This window comes from Apium graveolens, chromosome 4 (assembly GCF_009905375.1).
Source record: "Apium graveolens cultivar Ventura chromosome 4, ASM990537v1, whole genome shotgun sequence".
In the NCBI taxonomy this organism is placed as follows: domain Eukaryota; kingdom Viridiplantae; phylum Streptophyta; class Magnoliopsida; order Apiales; family Apiaceae; genus Apium; species Apium graveolens.
The window spans coordinates 202,945,489-202,956,763 of record NC_133650.1 but is presented as its reverse complement, the minus strand read 5'-3'; the positions used below and the strand labels follow the sequence as shown (position 1 = coordinate 202,956,763).

The following is an 11,275-nucleotide window of genomic DNA, read 5'->3' as shown; positions in this document are numbered from 1 at the left end:
TTAAGAACTATAGGCTTAATTTCTACAGTTCTTTTATCATTTTTATCATCTCCATAACCTAAGCCCTCTTTCCAGTTTCCACTACTTAACAAATTCTGAGTTGTTCTACCAGAGTTAGTCCAAGTCCTGATAATCTCTCTTTCCTTTTCTAACTCAGTTTTTAGAGATTCATTCATTTTAAGTACTTCATCCCTAACATAAAAAACATCATCTCTATCTTTCTGAGTTTGATGGAACATGACTAACTTTTTTTCTAAATAATCATTCCTCTTTTTACAGGCAAGATTTTCAGAAGTTAATCTTTCACATGTTAAATTTTGATCTCTATAACTAATGAACATGGTTTTAAGATATCTTCTCAACTCATTAATATCATCAGTATGAAAGGCATAAGTAGTTTGAGGTACCTTTAACTCAGCAGCTTCAGAACTGCTATCAGCATTTTCCATCAAGGCATAGTTCACCTCACTTTCAGAATCTGAAGTGTCTGTCCAGCTTTTCTTCATTGTGACAAGAGCCTTGCCTTTGTCACTCTTCACTTTCTTGCAATCAGGAAATATGTGACCTTTCTCACCACAGTTGTAGCATTTGACATTTGTGTAATCTCCTCTATCAGACTTCCCTCCTTTGCCTTCAGATTTTATGAAACTCTTCTTATCAAAACTTGCACCTTTCCTGGAATATTTCTTTCCCTTCCTGAATTTTCTGTATGCAATCCTTGTGATTCCTTTCACCATAAGAGCACACAGCTTCATCATCTCTTCATCAACATCCATCTCAGGCAAGCTTTCAATTTCTGAGTCATCATCACTATCAGAACTTGATGACTCAGTATCAAATTTTGTGATGAACGCTTTTCCCTTGCCTTTCCTTGAGGTAGCTGCTTTGGGGGATTCTTCCTCAGCCTTAAGAGCAATTGTCCTTGACTTTCCTCCTTTCCTCTTGCTTCTTTGTTCCATCTCAAGTTCATGAGTCTTGATCATCCCATAAATTTCATCAAGAGTTATTTCTTCAAGATTATAGTTGACTCTTATAATTGTGGCCATCAAATCCCAACTTTCAGGAAGAGCTAACAGGAATTTAAGGTTTGAATCTTCAAGATCATACTCCTTATCAACTAGTGACAAATCATTCAAGAGTTTGACGAATCTGTCATATAGATCAGTCAATGACTCATTAGGCTTTGAGTCAAAGTGTTCATACTCTTGAGTGAGTATTGTCTTTCTGTTCTTCTTAATCAAATTAGTTCCCTCGCATCTTGTCTCCAAGGCATCCCATATCTCCTTTGCAGTTTTGCAGTTTATTACCCTATTTGACATTACATTATCAATGGCACTATGTGTTAGGGCGAAAACACGCGCTAATATTCATGCAAGTATACACGTTCGCAAGTAATATATAATATTTTCTAGTTCGTTCCCTCAGAGACTCAGACTAAAGTATTGTCTAATTAAACTCACTCACCAATGTATGATTACTTCTCAATGTTAAGATAATAACACTTAAAATTATTGATTAAATATTAACTATAATTAACTACTTAATTAACCACTTAACTAACACTTCAATTTATCAATAATAAAACACTCATGAGATCACAACTTCATTATTACTTCCTTCTATAGCCATTGTTATTACCTTTAGCATGTGACAGTGATGATATTAATCGACTAACACGAAACTGATAAAAGCCAACTTTCATTGTACTAATACCATTCTACCAAGCATTTACAATTAAGATAGAAGTTGAATAGTCATCAATTATGTTGAGTTCCTATATGTCTACAGAAATTGACAACACAACGATTTAAGCTCAAGTTATTCCTTTTGATTACATAGGGCAAATAAAACTGTTAGAGTTACCCACTAATCATTCTCAACGTACATGAACCTATGCTAGCATGGCAAATTCTAAATCTCAAGATCCACCGTCGCTTCACAAGAGATTAACACCCTATCTTATATGTTCGCGATGCACATAAGACGAATACGCACAACGAATACTAGATATCATGCAATCATCACACACTAAAGTATTAAACAATTAAGTAAAGAATTCCATAATAAATCCGTTGCAACCCCATGATCACGATTAGCCCATAATAGAACTTATCGCCATCATGGGTTCATATGAAATCATGACAAACAAACACAAGAAAATAATAACTAAACTAATTATATTAAAACAGAGTACGTCACAAGAGTAAATAAGTCAAAGCAAGAAAACTAGCATCCAACGTTACAACGAAACAAGAATCACAAGAAAATATGCTTCCTCTTCGTTGCGGTGTGCTAAATCGGTCTTCTTCCTTATCTCCTTCACTTCTTGCGTAAAACACAATCTAAAACATAATCCCCTTAATACTCTATGTGAAAACGTCTCAAATCTACCTATATAATAGTCCCATAAAACTCAGATTACATAGAAGTTGGAAGCCAAACAGAAGTAGAAGTCTAAAATAATTTATCTTTTTCCCCGACCCTGCGCGGCCGCTCAGAATAGCTGCGCGGGCGCGCAGGTTGCTGCGCGGCCGCTCAGCATTGCTGCGCGGGCGCGCAGGCCTCTACTGGAAAAAATCCAGGTTTGCTCCGTTTCTTCGCCGTAATCTGCCCATTCCTTTCCTCTCGCAATGGTGAACACATGCCAAGGCTTATTCTTGATGATTCCTCCCCCGAAATGCAACTAATACCCTGAAATGCATAAACACTAGAAAAACGCATCAAATACACAAAATACTTGATTTCAAGACACCAATTTAAGCCATTTTAAGACGTTCTAAGTGGTATAAAATGCCACTTATCACACCCCCAAACTTAAATCGATGCTTGTCCTCAAGCGTCACAAACTCAAAAACAAATAAAAATATGCATGAATGCAATCTATATGAAAATGCAACAATCCCCCTTACTACAATTTACCAACCAAATTGTCACATCTCAACGAATGCAGTTAGACAACTAAAGATCAATAAACTCATGCAAACGGACATACAACCAGAAACGTGGTGTGTGCAAATGCTTAACAGATATGCTTCGGAACTAGACCAATTACTATGACTAGACTATCCTCAAGGCAATCCTACGATTATACAAAGAATAAAAATTCTAGGCACAAAGTGATATACAACACTACAAGAACTCTGGAGCTTACTACGGAATCGTGCTTTTTATTTACAACTCAAATGCTTATTTGACCGTGCAATGAGTGAGGTCCACAAAAGACTTATACAATGGTATCCATGTAACGAGCGTTAGGTTAGCGGATCCCAGACTCTAAAAGCCTTAGGTCACTAGGCACAAAGTCCCCTAAGAACTTAATAACTCGAATACCAAAGAGCCCACTCTTGATCAATTATGCAATTTTTTTTTTTTTTATAACTTCTGAGCAAGTGCGTTTCGCTCCATCTTGCTCAACCCTAGACTACTCGCAATATATGCGAGTCGGCTACTAGCCATTTGACGCCTAGCCACAACTAGCAACAACTTCCATATTTTTTTCTCCAAATTTTTTTCTTTTTTCATGTCTTTATCACTAAGAACCTATAATCGAATTCTAAGCATAATAAGTAGATTGACCTTGAAAACAACCAAATCATAACAACAATCTAGCCCTTACGCATTCTTTAAGACTTAGTGGACTTACAATTGTTTCTAGCATGCATATCAACCTACACAACTTAATATCACTTTAATGCTATCACTACACTCACATCAATATCACAATTCAGTCGATAACTTATTGCAAAAGGGATCATGGTAAATGCATGAGCTACATGACATTCATAAAAAAAAACTAAATGGCATAAATTATGCAACTATATGAACTAAACTATCATGAATATGCAACTAAATGACACACACACAATATTCCTTAACTACCACCCCCAAACTAAAAATCTTCACTGTCCTCAGTGAAAGTAGTAGAAAGGAACACATGGTATACCTACTCGGAGTCATCATCATCATCACCCTCAGTGGGTGGAGTATCAGGCGGTGGGTATGCAGAGTCCTCACCAAAAACTGGCCACTGGATATCAGCTCCAAGGCCTCGAAAAGCAGTCCCTAACACAAGGGTGAGCTCCTGAGCAAACCTGCTCTGCGTCTCATACATGGCATCCATCCGCCGTGAAAGCCTCCTATACTGGGCATCACCCATCCCATCACCCTCCTGAGCTCTTGAAGAACCAGCCTCACCACGCCCTGGCCTAGCCATAGTAGCACCTCGTGCTGGACGCCCTCCTGGAAGATGATATCCCAGCCCATACTCCTCAGGCTCACCACCGGTCCACTCCTGCATCCCATTCAGAGTGCCAGAATCAATCGGAGCTGCTGGCAACTGCAACTGCTCATGAGCCGGCCAGTTCACTCCCACTGCTCGGCATAGCTTCATAACCGTGGATGCATAAGGGATGTTCATATGCTTTGCTCCCCTCAAAAACTTCAGAATTCCTTGGTAGATAAACTCACCAAGGTCCACATAGTACTCATCATGCAGAATTCCCCACAACAACTATGCTCTCTCAACTGTGACCTCGTGTGCATGTGAAGAAGGCAAAATATTAGCACATATAAATGCATTCCATGCACGGGCATACCTGTTCATGGCGATCGCCGGAAAGTGACGATACTCATTATTGCCTAGACTGCGGGTCCAAACTGTGCCCGGTCGACAGAGAGTCGCACAAATCAAATCCAAGTCAAAATCCTCAGCAGTCTTTTCATTCCAGTTCTCCTCCTCGGGCTTCCTCTCTCGCTGTCCAATCACACGGCGAATCGCCGCAGGATGATAATCAACCGTCAGCCCACGGACTACAGAAAACCCATTCTTTTCAGCCTTCGCGTTCGCGTAGAACTCGCGAACAACGCTCATCGGTACTGCTTCGGGTGACTCACAAAAAGCTATCCACCCCTTCTCTGCAATCATGGGCAACAACTCACCATCCCTCCCTGATGGTAAAAACCCCCTCTCCTTCAGAATCGGCTTCCCCAACAGCCTAGTGTACTCCTCCTCCGCAGCTCTGTCAGTTAACCGAGGCCTTGCAGCAGTACCCCTCGATGAATCAGCAGTAAGAACTGTGCTGCTGCTGTCAATAGTGCGTGCTCTCTTGGGTGCCATTGATTCGTGAATAAAAGTGTGTAAGAACTGATTTTTGATGTTTGTGAGAGGGTTTAAGTGTAGGAAGTTTTGTGGGAGATATGTAGGATAGGTATATGTATATATAGGGTGTGGATTAGATTAGGGTTTGGGAATTAAGGGATAAAATGATGGGGTAGTGGGAACAATTCGTGGGTTTATGGGCTAAAACTGTTTTTGTGTTTTTGTTTGTTTTTTTTTTTCTGAACTGTAAAAAATTTTCTGGAACTCGACCCCTGCGCGGCCGCTCAGCATAGCTGCGCGGGCGCGCAGAGGGTCTCTGGAAAAAAAAATTTCAGCCCCTGTTTTCTGATTTTTTTGTGTTTTTGGATAGGTTATTAACTTCTAAGGGTTCCTGTAACAACAATTCATGGGTTGCCTCCCACGCAGCGCTTCTTTTTCGTCCTTAGCTTGACGTTCCGTACCTTTCTCAAGTAGTCAACAAAATGGCACTAACCACCTCTCGGTTTGCCATGTCCCCATAGTAGTGCTTCAACCGCTGACCGTTAACCTTGAATGCTTGGTCCCAATCATTCTCAAAAATTTCCACCGCTCCATGTGGAAACACAGTTTTGACAATAAAAGGTCCAGACCACCTTGATTTCAACTTCCCAGGAAAAAGTCGGAGCCGAGAGTTGAATAAAAGAACTTGTTGCCCTGGCACAAATAACTTAGGATGTAGCTTCCTATCGTGCCACCTCTTCACCTTTTCCTTATACATTTTGTTATTCTCGTACGCTTGAAGTCGAAATTCATCAAGTTCATTAAGCTGAAGCATTCTTTTCTTACCAGCTGCATCTAAATCCAGGTTCAATTTCTTCAATGCCCAGTAGGCCTTATGCTCAAGCTCCGCCGGTAGATGACATCCCTTACCGTACACCAACTGAAACGGTGACATCCCAAGTGGAGTTTTGTATGCTGTTCTGTAAGCCCAAACAGCTTCATCGAGCTTTAAAGACCAATCCTTCCTTGACGGACAAACAACCTTCTCTAGAATACGCTTTATCTCTCTGTTAGACACTTCCGCTTGACCATTTGTTTGCGGATGATAGGCAGTAGCTACTCGATGATTCACATTATAACGCTGCATCATAGAAGTGAACTTACGGTTGCAAAAATGCGATCCTTCATCACTTATGATTACCCGAGGTGTTCCAAACCTTGTGAAAATTTGCTTATGAAGAAAATTTAGCACTGCCTTTGCATCATTTGTCGGTAAAGCTTTAACTTCGACCCATTTTGAGACATAATCGACTGCCGGCAAGATGTACTGATTATTGCAAGACACGATAAAAGGCCCCATGAAATCGATTCCCCACACATCAAAGACCTCGACTTCAAGCATCACATTTAATGGCATCTCATCCTTCCTTGACAAATTTCCCACTCTTTGGCAACGATCACACCTTAAAACAAACTGATGAGCATCCTTGAACAAAGTAGGCCAGAAAAAACCTGCTTGCAGAATACGAGCTGCCGTCTTCTCACCTCCATAGTGTCCACCATAAACCGTGGAATGGCAGTCTCGTAATATCCCCTCCGTCTCACAGAACGGGATACATCTCCTGATGATCTGGTCAGCTCCCTGTCTAAACAAATATGGTTCATCCCACATATACCACTTCACCTCATGCAGAAACTTCTTCTTTTGAGCGGATGTCAAATTAAGAGGCATTATATTGCTGACGAGATAGTTTACAATATCTGCAAACCATGGTTCTTCCTCCTGAATTGCAAACAACTGCTCATCCGGAAAAGATTCATTGATTAACGTCCTATCTTGTGAAGTAGAATCGGGATTCTCCAACCTAGAGAGATGGTCAGCTACTTGATTCTCAGTACCTTTTCTATCTTTGATCTCTAACTCAAATTCCTGAAGTAAAAGCACCCAACGAATAAGTCACGTGCTTCGAATCCTTCTTAGAAACCAGATAGCGAATAGCTGCATGATCAGTGAATACTGTTACTTTCGTACCAAGCAGATAAGATCGAAATTTCTCAAAGCCAAAGACTATAGCCAAAAGCTCCTTCTCAGTAGTGGTGTAGTTCAATTGGGCACCATTTAAAGTCTTACTCGCATAGTAGACCACATGGAAGAGATTTTTCTTGCGCTGTCCCAGAACTGCACCTACCGCATAATCACTCGCATCACACATCATCTCAAACGATTCTGTCCAATCTGGTGCTGTAATAACTGGTGCAGTGATCAAACTCTTCTTGAGAGTCTCGAATGCTGCCAAACATTCATCATCAAATTTGAACGGCACATCTTTCTCAAGCAAATTGCACAACGGCTTAGATATCTTTGAAAAGTCCTTGATGAATCGCCGATAAAAACCCGCATGACCAAGAAAACTACGGATTCCTTTCACAGAATTAGGTGGGGGAAGATTTTCAATGACTCCCACCTTGGCCTTGTCCACCTCCAGACCCTTGCTAGAGACCTTATGCCCAAGGATAATGCCTTCACGCACCATAAAATGACATTTCTCCCAATTAAGCACCAAATTAGTTTCCACACATCTTTTGAGTACGGCGCGCAGATTATTCAAACATTCATCATATGAGTGTCCAAAGACGGAGAAGTCATCCATGAACACTTCGACGTTATTTCCAATCATGTCAGAGAATATAGCCATCATACATCTCTGAAAAGTGGCCGGGGCGCCACATAACCCAAACGAAACTCTGCGAAAAGCAAATATACCAAATGGACAAGTGAAGGTAGTCTTTTCCTAATCCTCTGGTGCAATACAAATCTGATTATACCCGGAATAACCATCCAGAAGACAAAAATACTCATGACCCGCCAATCTGTCAAGCATTTGATCAATAAATGGAAGGGGGAAGTGATCCTTCCTTGTGGCTTTGTTCAATTTTCTAAAATCCATGCATACTCTCCATCCTGTAACTGTTCGAGTAGGGATGAGCTCATTCTTTTCATTTGCGACCACAGTGATACCTCCCTTCTTAGGTACACATTGTACGGGGCTCACCCACGAGCTGTCAGAAATAGGATAAATGATGCCTGCATCTAGCCATTTCAGAATTTCTTTCTTTACCACCTCCTTCATGATGGGATTCAGTCTTCGCTGCTGTTCCACAGTTGGCTTACTACCTTCCTCTAGCAGAATTTTATGCATACAATATGAAGGACTTATCCCCTTGATGTCTGCTATGGTCCATTCTATAGCCGATTTGAATTCTCTCAAAATCCTTAAGAGCTTGTCTTCCTCACTACCTGAAAGGTCAGATGAAATAATAACAGGTAACGTAGATGAATCACCTAAAAAAGCATACCTCAAGTGTTCAGGTAATGGTTTGAGCTCCAAGGTAGGTGCTTCCTCTATTGATGGTTTGAGCTTCCCTTCAGCATTCTTAAGGTCAGAAGTACCAAGAGATTCAAATGGTATGTCCAGCTTTCGCTTCCATGGAGAAGCGTTCAGATATTGTAATTGCTCGTTGCTATCTTCATCATCGCTGTCAAAATCCCCCACTAAGGGCTTTTCCAATGCATCAGACATTAGCATGTGATCGAGTTCTGAAGTAACCGCAGTATCAATCACATCCACTTTTAAGCACTCCTCATCTTCTGTAGGGAATTTCATTGCCTTGAATACATTGAAGGTCACATCCTGATCTTGGACCCGCATAGTAAGTTCACCTTTTTGCACATCTATCAAGGTACGGCCAGTAGCCAAGAAAGGCCTTCCCAAGATTATGGGAATCTTCTTATCTTCCTCAAAATCCAGAATAACAAAATCTGCTGGAAAGAAGAGCTTATCCACCTTGACGAGCACATCCTCAACTATGCCCCTTGGGTAAGTAATGGAACGGTCAGCCAATTGTAGCGACATGTATGTGGGTTTTGGATCAGGCAGATCCAACTTTTTAAAGATCGACAACGGCATCAGATTAATGCTTGCTCCCAAATCACAAAGGCACTTGTCAAAAGTTAGATTGCCAATGGTGCAAGGAATGGTGAAGCTTCTTGGATCTTTCAGTTTTGGTGGTAACTTTTGCTGCAGAACAGTGCTGCATTCTTCCGTGAGAGCAACGGTTTCAAGGTCATCCAGTTTCACCTTCCTTGCAAGAATAGTCTTCATAAACTTCGTATAACTAGGCATTTGTTCCAGAGCCTCAACGAAAGGTATATTGATGTGAAGTTTCTTGAACACCTCCAGAAACTTCCCGAACTGTCTATCCAGCTTTTGTTGCTGCAATCTCTTAGGAAAAGGTGGTGGAGGATAGAGCTGTTTCTCCCCTGTATTAGCCTCAGGCAGAGTGTGTTCAACAGTAGTCTTCCTTGGTTCCGCCGCTTTCTCCTTTTGCTTAGATTCTTCATCTCTAACTTTAGCTTCGACTTCCTTTGCCTTTTCAGCATCAGCCACTTTTCCAGACCTTAAGGTAATAGCCTTGACTTGCTCTTTAGCTTCCTTCCTGCCTGGTACTTCCGTGTCACTGGGAAGAGTGCCAGGTTGACGATTGAGCACTGCATTGGCTAATTGACCGATTTGATTTTCCAAGGTCTTGATAGAAACCGCCTGACTCTTGCACAACAGCTTAAGTTCCTCAAAATCAGCACTAGTGGGTGCACCTGTACTTCCCTGTTGAGGATATGATTGCCTTGTAGCATACTACTGTGGTTGCTGGAATCCAGGTGGGTTAAACTGTTTACTCACTCCTTGCTGATATGGTGGCTGAATAGCATTCTGATTATTCCCCCAGCTGAAATTTGGATGATTTCTGTTATTAGGATGATAGGTCGCTGGCACAGGCTGCTGTTGTCACTGATAATTATTCACATACTGAACAGATTCGTTGACAAGAGAACACTGATCCGTAGCATGAGAACCTGCACAAAGCTCACAAACCATAGCTATTTGATTAACTCCATACGTAGCCAGAGAATCAACCTTCATTGATAGCGCTTGGAGCTGGGCTGCAATAGCGGTGGCTGCATCAACTTCCAGAATACCTGCTACCTTGCCTGACGTCATCCTCTGAGTTGGGTTTTGATGCTCATTTGCAGCCATCGTCTCTATAAGATTATACGCCTCAGTATAGCTTTTAGCCCATAAGGCTCCTCCAGCTGCTGCATCGAGCATGGGCCGAGATTGGGCCCCTAAACCATTATAGAAACCAGTGATCACCATCCAATCCGGCATTCCATGATGTGGACATTTTCTCAACATTTCCTTGTAGCGTTCCCAAGCCTCGCACATAAATTCTGTAAGTTGCTGCGCAAACTGAGTAAGAGCCCTCCTCATAGCAGCAGTCTTTGCCATTGGATAAAACTTCACCAGAAACTTTTGCGCAAGATCTTGCCACGTAGTGATGGACCCAGCTGGTTCAGAATGTAACCAGTCTTTAGCCTTATCCCTCAGTGAGAATGGGAAAAGCCTCAACTTGATAGCCTCATCAGTCATACCATTATACTTAAAAGTGCTGCAGATCTCGACAAAATTCCTTATGTGCATGTTGGGGTCTTCAGTTGCCGCTCCTCCAAAAGAAACAGAATTCTGCACCATCTGAATAGTGCCCGGCTTGATTTCAAAGGTGTTAGCTTGAATAGCCGGATGAAGGATGCTTGACTGAATGTCATCAATTTTAGGCCGAGAAAAATCCATAAGAGCTGGATCAGCTTGAACAATACGATCTCCCATGTTTACTGGTTCTTTCTGCTCAGTTCCTGAATCCGAATCCTCAAAATCTAACTTCTCCGGAATATCAAGAACTTCGTCTGTCTCCTCAGCTGTATCTAAAGTCCTCTTGCGAGCACGAGAACGAGTTTGCATAAACGCTTGCTAAAGTACCTGAAACACAACCGAAAAGAGTAAGTAACTACTACGTCCTAATCACTGAGTCCTAATGACCAATGATGGTAAGTACATAAACTAAACAAATACGCCGAGTCCCCGGCAGCGGCGCCAAAAACTTGTTAGGGCGAAAACACGCGCTAATATTCACGCAAGTATACGCGTTCGCAAGTAATATAGAATATTTTCTAGTTCATTCCCTCAGAGACTCAGACTAAAGTATTGTCTAATTAAACTCACTCACCAATGTATGATTACTTCTCAATGTTAAGTTAATAACACTTAAAATTGTTGATTAAATATTAACTATAATTAACTACTT

The 11,275-nt window shown here is 41.4% G+C and overlaps 1 non-coding gene across 1 annotated transcript; it reads left to right on the top strand.

The window, feature by feature from the left end:
• The first annotated feature begins 10,300 nt into the window (after positions 1–10,300).
• On the top strand, positions 10,301–10,407 carry LOC141722651 (small nucleolar RNA R71). Its single transcript, XR_012575658.1, has one exon. It is a non-coding gene; the product is annotated as a small nucleolar RNA R71 (small nucleolar RNA).
• The last annotated feature ends 868 nt before the right edge of the window (positions 10,408–11,275 follow it).